General features: G+C 39.7%; 1 protein-coding gene across 7 annotated transcripts in view; it reads right to left on the bottom strand.

The window, feature by feature from the left end:
• Window positions 1-12,306, bottom strand: part of thrb (thyroid hormone receptor beta) — a 123,048-nt gene that overhangs the window by 68,596 nt on the left and 42,146 nt on the right. Inside the window, exon 1 of one of the 7 annotated variants that reach the window (XM_040121273.1) lies at window positions 5,100-5,118. The exons of the other annotated variants lie outside the window; for them this stretch is intronic. The gene's annotated coding sequence lies outside the window, so the exon portion shown is untranslated. Of the gene's footprint in view, window positions 1-5,099; window positions 5,119-12,306 lie in introns of those variants that run through there. 7 annotated transcript variants of the gene reach the window in all.

Below are 12,306 nucleotides of genomic sequence, written 5' to 3'. Positions count from 1 at the left end.
TCTTCTCTCTCTTTCTCTCTATGACTCTGCCAACCATCTGCATCGATGTGTGTTATGTTTTGTAAGTAGATACGCAATGCCCGCTGGGAAACAGCAGAATGTAGACAGTGCGGTTGACCATATAACTTTGTCTCTGAAGTAGAAATAACAAAAATATAGTCTATCTCGGTTTGGGTTCTGGTCTCAAATTAAGCAGTACCAGGCACGTCCAGTCCATTCAGGTCTGAAAAGCGTGCTTAAGGGCCAGGTTTAGGTCTCAGTTTTAGGTCTGTGCAGAACTATATGCCTTACACGTTTATTTATCTTCTCTGTTCTCACAAACAGCTCAAAAACAAGTAATTTATTATGAGCATTATTATTGGAGACTGATACTGGACCTCATACATAATAAATAACTATGGACATGTAGGGACAAATCAAAAAGAGGGGTCTTGTACCTTAATCACTCAGGAGAACAGTTGATGTGTGTGACTGCTACATTTCAATTGTTTCCTTTTCACTTAATGATGTATCAGAGAAAACCCCAGCTCTCATGTGCTGATGTGTTAGCAACTTATTTCCTTGACAGTTTACAATCTGCAGATTCATTTCAAACTATTTTATCTATTGAGTTTATGATACAATCACATATGTACTCTCACAAAACCATGTGCTTGGTCTGCTTTGCTTCACAACACTAACTAATTGCGCCATAGTTTTCTTGGAACCCCCCATTTCAGGTTTTCTTGGTCCAGTTTTTTAGTCCACACCAGAGTTTGACTGACAACTGTCACACCAACCTAACTAGAACAAACAAAACATGCAAACGCACCAGAGTCTGTTTGAACTGCACCAAACAAGTTAACCGTGAAAGCATACAATACTCTGGACCCGGTCCAACTCATGTCCCAGGTCTTGTTACTAGAAACTGGGTGGAACCATGAAGACCTCTAGCTGTCATATGTCTTGTCTCAGGAGGAACAGCATCACAACTTCAGCATCACAACAGCCAGAGAAGCGGTAGACAAACAGTTCATTCAACAACATATTGCTAAATATAGTACAAAAACACAAACTAGCAGGACCAGGAGCTTGGATCTCCAAATACTGTACTTTTGGCTAAACAATGCATACAGATACCTAAGCCTGCAACAAAATTGCTCCCAATCACTTTAAACATACCACAACAGACCAGAATGTAAAGTTTAAGAGCAGTTTGTTATAATTGAAACTTAACTCAGTTGTGACTTTATGCACAGATAACTGCAGTTTCACTGATTTTAACAACAATTTCTAAGAGATATTGTGGCACAGATAGACTGACTGACCACCCACACTACTTGCATACAGGATTACTGTACACGTACAAGCTTATCCTTGACCTACCTTAAGCAAGGCATTATCTGTTATTCAGAAGAATATCCACAATGTGCATTATACACTATCTGAGCAATAACACACTGTATTCTGGCAATAACAGGGCACTGTCCTGAAAATGAAACTGGAAAGCTATCTTGTAATTCAGCACCAATTGTGTGGCTGTCTGCGGTCTTTGACTTTGAAGGAACATACTGCTGGATGGCAGCTTTACATGGATAGGGATTTTTAGGCTGGACATAAAACAATTCTAAGTTCAGGAAGTGACCTTTGGACTACTTACAATTACATTTCAGGGACTCTAAATACTTAGCTTGAATTGTAAGAACTAATTTCATCCATTCATCTACTCCATAATTGTTTTTAGAGCCTATTCATAGGACACACCACACTGTAAAAGTTTGTCTTTGTTAGAAAGTCTTCCATATAGTTTTAGAACGAATGTTTTGCTCAGTCTAGGTAGCTTAACTCTTCCAGCAATATTTCAGGCCCCACCATAAAGATATTAATGTGTATAGCATAGGAAGAGAGCTACACACGCAGGATCTAAATTCAGACAGCTATAAACCAGTAAGGGTTGGGTCTGGGAGGCTTTTCCTCCCACTGGTTTTGCAGCACTGCCCAGTTCCCTACAGTAAACACTAGGTTTTCCCAGACAGACGGGCAGGGAGGCAGCCAAGGCTGGGAAGAGAAGGATGGAGGCGAGGTGAGTGCCAGGCTGCAAGTACCATGGCAAGGTATTGGATGAACAAGATGTTTCTTGGCAGTAAAATCAGAAAGACACACAAGAAAACAAAGAAAGAGAGGAACAAACAAGTCAAATTAAAATGAAAAACCCATGTGGAGAGCAATTTGCTGAAAAAGAAAAACACAAGCTTCTAAATGTAACTCAATAAGAGAAAGTCATGGGTTGTTCTAACCTTTTGTTCCAAATAAGGCTGCTCTGACAGTTATAGGGTTTTCAAAGAGTGTAAAAAGCCTTCCTAAGCGCAAATAGGTCAGTAATGGGCACCCTAACATTTTCTCCAAAACCACTAGTCTGATTGGTCAGTTTCCATATCTCTGGGGCAGAAACCTGGTTACCACACTGGTGCAACCCTCACTAGCTGGGAACCCTGCCAGATTTTAGGAGGAACACACACACACGCACACACAGTCAGCTAAACCTATCACATTCCACAACATTATATGCATGTGGAATATGCTCCACGTACATCCACACAGACCCCCAGCATCTGAGCATTCACAACATACATAAAAGCCTGTAAACATGGGGATGTCTCACTGGGCTAAACCAGAGGCTGAATTCTTTGGATTCTGGATCCAAAAAGATTCGGCGGGTGGTCAGCTTTTTCTGTGTACACTGGGCTCATCTCCACCCAACAGCTGGGGCCACAAGGCCCTGGAAGATTGATTTCTCTGACCCAGAACAGCACAAGGCTTTTCCCAACAGCTGGATAGGGAACAGGCAGAGCTTTGGAAAGTTAAAGCTGTTCATCAACTGATAAGACACTTCTGTTCTCTAGTAAAAACTCACAAAAGGATACAGTTTAATACTAATTGGGTCTCTATAGTTTTGACTATCAGTTCTAACAGCAATAAAAGGATTGTGCACACCAAGGTAAAAAGTTTGGGAACATGGTGACATCACTAAGAAGTTCAACAAGACAAGAAACACAAGCAGTGAGACAAGTTGTAAATAAACTCTTTGGATAGCCAAACTTATGTGGAAGAGAAATCCAGCCTGCAAATTCTTCCCCAAGCAAAACCGAAATCAAGCAGTTTTGTAAAGTGCACCACATTCAACTTTGGTGCACTTTAACATGCAAATCTGCACTGCTTACCAACAGCAAACTGTCTTGGCTGTGCTGACCTCTAAGGGAACGGAGGCCAGAACAAAGGAAGAAATCATAGCCTATTAGCTCTGTTGCATGATCCACTCTGACAGAGAATAAACTGCTCCAAAAAATAGGTACAGTTTCTGAAACTTGACTCAAATGCACAAATACTGAATGACTCTTGAATAAATCTTTAACTTATTGTTCAGTTATTGACCAGGCTATCCTGCTTTCAAACTTACAGATAGCTTGCCAAATGACAAGCCAGCTAGCATGGAGAACTACTGTGACTAACTATAACTAGCATTTTCTGGGCTAGCTTGTGTGTTAGTGGTTAGCTTGCCAGCTACAGTAATTCAGCAACTAGCCCTGCATGTAGTCACTATACAACCAAGCTTCCAGCGCAACCTATTTTGGCACTTTCCGGTATGACCAAGCCTTTATCGCCAAATAAAATGGTTGAGATAATATGGCTAAACTGCTGGCTTGTTAATAGCCTGTCTGATTGCCTGAATGCTTTGCAGTGCCACTTTTACTTATAGCGATGTTAGCATGTTCCTTACTCTTAACAATTACATTTGTGAGTACAACATTATCATTACAAATAGAAATGATGATCAGAGCTATAAAAATAAAAACAAGGTAGTTTACAGATAATTTAAGTGTAGTGTGTATCTATTTTTAGTGTGCAGGGAAATGTTATATCAGTATCACCTTACATTTTCCATCAATCTTTCCATCAATTTCAATGTGAAGTAGGGTTGTATCTACATGTTTAAATATGTTCATTGAAATAATAACCTTTATCTGAACAGGTACTCTCACTGAGAACTGTTGACTTCTTCACAGTCTGAAGAACTGACATTTCGCTTAGACCCCTCCTGAATAGAAACTGTCCAATCGTAGCTTAGCAATCTTACAAGCTTTGGACTTCTCCATATGCTGAATTGGTGTATGGGGCTCTAGTAAGAGATACCTGACATTTAAAGAGTTTAGAGGGTAATTTCTTTATTGTAGGCTTTCAAAAACCCCAAGATACAAGATAAAAAAAAGTGCAAGGAACTGAATATACAGTGTGCTTATTAATGGCAGTCACTGGTATGTCCTAGATAGTGTTAAATCCTTCAAACTCATTGGTTATTCCTAATCCTTACAACCTCTTCTCCTGTAATGTTAAAATTGAAAGCATGCAGCTTTTAAATAAGAACAAGCAAAAATCGAAATTAAACTTAAGCTGCTTTTGTATACATTACAACTTTCTAAAATCAAACACTCACTGTTTCAAAAATTACTATGAATTTCTGACTGTTAGCATTGTAAACTGCATATGTGCCATGTGAGTGTGAAAACCTGACAGGTGTAGCAACAGTAACTATAGAAGTCAGGGCTTAGCAAAAACATGCATGTGCTGGTGATATAAATACATTGACAAGCACATCAAATATTGTTTAATAGTGCCACTAGTGGCCAGAAACAGTGTCCCTTTGATTCTATCAAGAGTTAAATGAAAGCAGGGAAGATACACACTGTGATTTGGCACTGTTGCTGCTTGACTGTGAAAACACAGTGGTATTTAATGACCTATACACACCTCTACTCCTGACAACAAATGTGTGTCTTCTCACATGTGCAAGCAACTTAAAAAAGGTGAAGCACTAAGATGAGGTCACAGTTTGATCCATATCTGGCAACAACATCTGTGCAACTCCTGAGCGTGTGACCTCAGTCAAAGTACAGAAATAGACTTCGATACACAATCTACCCCTATCTGTGTCAGTGCTACCAACTTATTCATCCTTCCCACTTTAGAGCCCTTAGCCATCATTTACGGAGGCCAAAAAGGAAAACAACATAGAACATGAAAGGATAAAAAAAGCTCAGATGTGATATCAGATAATAACTCACTGATCCGGATGAAAAACTACAAATGGCTTGTGCCCGTCTTGGTATCTGCAGTGCTTTCCTTGGAGACAGACAGACAAACACATGTCTTATTGGCACTGTAAACTGGGTTAAACTGAAATGTGCACCATATGGCTGCATACATGTCAAATAAAAAGCTTTAGTCCTGAATGCAATGAAAGGCTAAGAAGGTTACTGTGTAAATAATATAATGTATATACATATACATACAGTTAGGTGCATAAGTATTTGGACATTGACATAATTTTCATGATTTTGCCTCTGTACACCACCACGATGGATTTGAAACAAAGCCATCAAGATGTGATTGAACTGTAGATTTTCATCACATTAACCCTTATGGAATTACAGCCATTTTTATACATTTTCAGAGGCTCAAAAGTAATTGGACAATTGAAAATTGTTCAGTTTCATGGCCAGGTATGGCCTATTTCCTCCTTATGTCGTGACAAATTAAGCAGATAAAAGGTCCGGTGTTGATTCCAAGTGTTGAATTTGAATTTGGTAGCTGTTTATGGGAACTCTCAATATGTGGTCCAAAGAGGTTTTGATGCAAATGAAGGAGGCCATCATTAGGCTGGAAAAAAAAAAAAAAAAAAAAAAATACCAGACAGATGGCAAAAAATTTAAGAATGTACTATATCAACAGTTTTGTACATTTTCTAAAAGAAGGAATGCATTGACGAGTTCAGCAATGCCAAAATGCCTGGAAGACCACAGAAAAAAGACTAAAATGGATGATCGCAGAATTCTTTCCTTGGTGAAGAAAAACCCTCCACAACATCTAGCCAGGTCAAGAACTCTCTTGAGGAGGTATCATTGTCAGAGTGTACAATCAAGAGATGCCTCCATGAATGTAAATACACAGGGTTTACCACAACGTCCAAACCACTAGTAACACTCAAGAACAGGAAGGCCAGATTGGACTTTGCCAGAAAACATCCAAAAAAGCCTGCCCAGTTCTGGAACAAGATTCTTTGGACCGATGAAACCAAGATTAACTTTTGCCAAAATGATGGGAAGAGAAGGACATGGTCGAAGCATTGTTATGGCCAAGGCATGTATGGCTGCCAATGGAACTGGGTCACGGGTGTATATTGATAATGTGACTGCTGATAGAAGTAGGAGGATGAATTCTGAAGTGTATAGTTCTATACTATCTGCTCAGATTCAGCCAAATGCTGCAAAACTGACGGTGCTTCACAGTACAAATGGATAATGACCCAAAACATACTGTGAAAGCAACACAAGAGCTTCTCAAGGCAAAGAAATATTCTTCAACGGTCAACTCACTCACCTGACCACAACCTAATTGAGCAAGCTTTTCACTTACTGAAGACAAAACTGAGGGCAAAAAGACCCACAAACAAGCAGCAAATGAAGGCAGCTGCAGTAAAGGTTTGGCAAAGTTTGGCAAAGGGAGGACATTCAGCATTTGGAGAAGTCTATGTGTTCCAGACTTCAGGCATTGTCTGCAAAGGATTTTCAAGTATTAAAAATAATCCTTATATTTATAATATAAGGATTATTGATTTGTCCAATTACTTTTGAGCCTCTGAAAATGAGGGACTATGCGTAAAAATGGCTGTAATTCGTAAATGGTTAATGTGACATTTTTGTTAAACCTCATGAATTAAAGCTGAAAGTCTACACTTCAATCAAATCTTGATGGCTTTGTTTCAAATCCATTGTGAAGGTGTACAGAGGCACACAAAGTACAGCTGAGGCTGATGGGAATGTCATTAATTTTGCGAGTAACTACAGGTAACCAAAGTAATGGAAAATTTAAATTTTGACCAGTTGATGGTGCTAAAAGAAAAGTCAGGGGATCAGAATAGTTACAACAATTAATCCTGAGGGGAACATGAGTGTGTGTACCAAATTTCAATCTATTCAATAGCTGTCAAGACATTTCAAGACTACAAATGTCAACCTCACGATGGTGTTAGACGAAAGGTCATGGGATCACCAAAGTTTATGGGATTCATCCATTTTGATGACTTTGTTTCAGATACACTGAGGTGGTGTGTATAGAGGCACAATTCCGATAATTATGTCACTGTCCAAATACTTGCGTACCTAACTGTATGTCTGGAAGCCCGAACATAAATCCAACCTTATTTGGAGGCCCTTATCAATAATCTTACCCTTTCTCTTGCGGTCACAGCTCCCACCTGTGGCTATTTTGCAATCCTTTTAATAATCCTCCAGTGTTTTTTTGATCATGGACACAAACACATGGATTCAGATTTGCTGGCAAAAAAGGAACAAAGCCTAGTTTGCAATGCTGAGCCTGAGCAAAAATCACCTCACATTTATAATCAGTTCACTGAGCAACCACATACAAAATGGAAAAAAGAAAGAGAGGGTGAATACGGTGCCAGAACACACTCAGCCCCAAATTAAAACCATGAAACCAAAATAGGAAAACACACATGTTGAAATCAATGAGCTCAAACATGCTATTAGAAAGCTTCCTTTCCCTCTTTGCCCATGGCTTAATTTAAAGGGAATGACAACAAACACTTCTTTCCCCCTCTCGCCTGCCTATAGGCATACACAACATGTGCATACTTGATTTGACTGTGTTACTGAAGTCTCTGGATTCCAGCATTTGGAAAATAGTTTCACAATATGTCTCTCTGCCTTATTCATCCTTTACTTCCTTCTTTCCCTTGGCCTCTCTACGTCCTCCTTTTCCCCTCTTCTTTTCTGCTTGAAAGCAATCCAGCTTTCAAATCTTGAAAGCAATCCAGCTTTCAAGCAGCACATATTTTGGCAGGCAGCTTGCTGCCCCCCCACCCCCCACCCCCAACACACACAAGTACTGTATCTACATTCTGCTTTTTTTTGTGCTGCTTTTGTTTTTGAGACTACCCTTGGCATTAGCAGACAGACTGAGAGAAGTGAGGGGTGACTGAGGCTTTTGTGCAGTTATTTTGCTTAAATGTAAATCTCTAACAATACCAGGTAACTTTACCTCTAAACAGACTAAAGCAGGCAAACATTGCAGAGCAGGACTGACACTGAGGAGAGACATCTGACTGAGATGAAGAGGGGCAGGTCCTAAATCTGATTCCTCTTCTCACATGTGATACAGATCTGTCTTTTCTAATTTGAGTGATTGGCAAAAAGCCAAATCCATCTGGTCCATGTACCAGAGATATGTGGTACAAAATAAGCTCAAGATACATGTAGTCTACAAGTGACTATTATTTGCTCTCCTAGTACCATATGAACATTGCCACTGTCATTGGAATTGTTAAAGTGCTTTGTGCATTGCTTGTGCAACCTTTCATCCATGCCATGTACCAAGTTTGTTCGAATAAACAATCAAGACACCCAGAGTTGAATAGAATTCAACTCAAAGCACAAGAATGCTCTGCATCATTTAAGACTTTTCTCTCCTTTCCAGTCAGAGGAAAAAAGAAGAAGGCCTGTGTTTCATTAGTTCTATTGAAAACAAGGAAAGGGAAAGAAAAGCTGATATTAGTTGTTCTTGTGCATCCCATTTCACCATCAGATAATATCAAAAAACAGCATCAGGCTTGAAGTGACGCCTCTATGGATGGTGAGCTTTTCTTCTTTGGTTAGTTATGAACTTTAACCTAATGTCATTAGCTACATTAGCTAAGTGATTGACAGCAGCTGACTTTACAGAAGCGGAAAAAACCCTGCCATCAGTTCTGTTCTGTCTTGAGAATATGAAGGGCTTGATCCCTCTGGACAAAGTGTGTTCAGTGTGATCAGGCCCTTAATAGTGTAGGCTCAGGATATGAATGCAGGAACTTGTCTGGAAAAAGGACCAAACCAATTAGCAAACTTGTAGTAGTTTATTTGATGGACGACAACAAGCAGTGCTGCACTTTGAATTTAAACTGGGTGCCGTAACTGGTTTGTGTTTCCAAAAGGTTAAAGGTTGATCTACTTTTACCTCTGCAAGGTAAATTGTTTTATGTCTATTGATGAAGACCCAAACCACAGCAAAATGCCAACTGAGACTGTCCAGACCACAAAGAGGGAGGTGAAATTTGCGGGCTGTCTTTGCAAGGTTAAGCATGTGCTGAGAAAATCGCTAAACTCTGCCAAAGTGTAAGAATTTGGCACAAAAACTACTCCAAAAAAGGTAAGACTCAAGCTAGATGGAAATGCAAATAGATGTTGGTGAAACAGCTGGGCAGTAAAGGGGCTTCCAGGAAAAGCATCACATTGCTGACTTGGTTAGTATTTCTTTCAAGAAATATATATATATATATATATATATATATACACACACACACACACACACACACACACACACACACACACACACACACACACACACACACACACACACACTAAATTAGAAAAAATGCAGCAAGGTGGAAGGTAAAGTTGTCAACTGAAGTTTGTGTTGAATGGTCAAATGGTCTGACATCCCCCTACGCCCCCCTTATTTTATATATATATATATATATATATATATATATATATCTATATATATATCTATATCTATATATATCTATATATATATATCTATATATTTATCTCCACCTTGCTGCATTTAGGAAACAAAGCACTTTACTATTTGGCCTCTCATTCACCAATTCAAGCAAACTCACACACCAATGGCAACAAAGCTGCCATGCAAGGTGCTGGCCTGCATATTGGGAGCAACACAGAAAGACCAACCAGTGTGTGTGTGTGTGTGTGTGTGTGTGTGTGTGTGTGTGTGTGTGTGTGTGTGTGTGTGTGAGAGAGAGTGAGAGTGAGAGTGAGAGTGTGATTACCTTCCACCTTGCTGCATCTAGGAAACAAAGCACTTTACAATTTTGCCCCTAATTCTCCAATTCAACCACACTCACACACCAATGGCGACAGAGCTGCTATGCAGGGCGCTGGATTGAGTATCGGGAGCAACTTAGGGTTCAGTGTCTTGCCCAAGGACAACTTGACATGTGAACAGGAGGAGTTGAGGATCAAATCGCCAACTCAGAAATTAGTGGACGACCTGTCGTACCACGTGAGCCATAGTCACCATACCAAGCTTCTTGTGTAATCACCTTGACATGAGACTATTATAGGTTATCAGGTTTGGTGTTGAAATTTATTCCTGTTTTTCCAAGCACATATTCATGATAATTAAATTATCATGATGAAATTAAAGAACAGGGGAAATACTTTCACATCACCACCAACACCAAGAGCTGCCTTCTAAGAATATTCTCGAAGTTCTTGACAGAGGTTCTGCATGAATTTCTTTGGGGCTCTGGAATAAGTTAGGACCAGCCAAACAAAAGTGATATTATACTTTAAGCCAATCCTAATTTTTTTCACTACCCACATCCCCCTGGAAGTGACTGCAGATGGCTGAACCCAGTGCGAGCACTCAGGCAAGATGTAATTGATGTTGCAAATCTTTGAATGCTGACAGAACCACACATACTTTAACTGAGTAGCCCCTCTGTACAAAGAGCTACTTTTAACCACGGCAGCCAGTTTGGGGAATCTGGGCCACATCACTACAAGGAACAATACAATGTGCAGCAAACAGGATGGACTGGGGTCCCTTTTATTTTGTCAGTATGGACACTGGGCTTTCTAATACCACATGTTGTTTTGCTTTCCATGTCCAATGTACCCCGAGTACTGTGCTATAGTTTTTGAGTGTGTGTGTGTGTGTAGTTGTTCTTATATCCTGGTGGGGACTTTAACCTGAATGCACACTAACCCTAGGGGCCTCGTCTTACCGTGAGGACAAAAATTGAGGTTCCCCCCGGTAGAGACTGCTTTTTGAGGGATGGAAACTTGGTTTTAGGGTTTATAGCAGCATTAGGTTTAGGTTTAGGTTTAGGTTAGGGTTAGGGTTAGGCGAGGTGTGTGTGTGTGTGTGTGTGTGTGTGTGTGTGTGTGTGTGTGTGTGTGTGTGTGTGTGTGTGTGTGTGTGTGTGTCAACATGCAGCCAAACTAGGGCAGTAAGTCCAGCTGAAGCCACATGAACAGCTGTGAGTCTATAAGAGGCCCATTGTGTTGGGATTCATTCATGCGCCCCGTGAGAATATAAAATTGTAAGTCAGTATATAAGAAAGCCCATGGTTAGTAATAATGGGTGCATCTTGGATGTCTAAAAGTACATGACATATACTCCTGTTGTCGCTAGCCTCTTGATTATCTTATTCTACATCCATTAGTGCTGGGTCACATTTCTGCATCCAGTAATTCACCATTTTCCCCTGACTCTCAGCCAAGGGAATTGCTCACACTCAACACCATCAGCATCAATTGGAGTCCATTAATTTCCGATAAAGTGCAGCTAAGTGGCTGAGGGAAGTCAACCAATGTGTGGACGCTCAGGAAGTTTGTTGGTGCAGAACATGACCATGACTGATCTTTACGCACTAATCAGCTTTCAACAGCAACTCATATTTGCATTCCTCTGGGCTGGCCAATGTTACATGTTTTCATCTGCTTTTAAGGACATTTGAATTTGAATTTAAAAAGACAGAATCAAAACACCAGAGGTTCATCAGTTGTTTTTTTTTTAAAAAGAGAAAAAAGATTTTACAACTGAGATGGAAAAACTAATGTAAAATGGAGATGCAATAAATAGTCATGGAAACACTTTAGGACCTTTTCCAGAGATTTCAATCTTTCATTTTTAGATGGTGTTTGCTCAGTTGTAATGGAAGACTCAGAGGCAGACCACAAGAGGAAGATCATGAGATGCGGATGAAAAAAACCAGGAAGTGGACCTTTAGTTAGGATTTTTATTTTAACGACAATTTCCAAGGTCAACAAAGAACTTTCCCGCTCAAGTAATGGAAATACATATCTTAAAAAATTAGGGATCTGCTTTCACTTCTTATTGTCATATTATAGCAGTGCATATTGCATCCACCTAGTTGCTTTATTGATTGGTTTCCTTAACAGTGACAATTCACATTAATAAACATTAATGCAAATGTGACAGACAATACGTTTAGATGCCTGTACTCTGCTAAAAAAAAAAGCCCACATTTGAAATGACTGTAGATAGGAAAACATAACAGTAAATATTTCATGAAAGTTACGTTAAGTTCTCAGTATGTTTGAAACAAACATTCTTTTTACAAAGTGTTTACCAACCATGTCTGAAAGTAAAAGAGTTTATTGTTTTGAATGGCCATTCTTGAAGGTAGGGTGAAAAGCCTGCTGTCATAGAGAAGGGTGA

This window comes from Xiphias gladius, chromosome 24, assembly GCF_016859285.1.
Source record: "Xiphias gladius isolate SHS-SW01 ecotype Sanya breed wild chromosome 24, ASM1685928v1, whole genome shotgun sequence".
NCBI lineage: Eukaryota > Metazoa > Chordata > Actinopteri > Istiophoriformes > Xiphiidae > Xiphias > Xiphias gladius.
The sequence above is the reverse complement of the archived record's forward strand: the minus strand, read 5'-3'. Positions and strand labels throughout refer to the sequence as shown.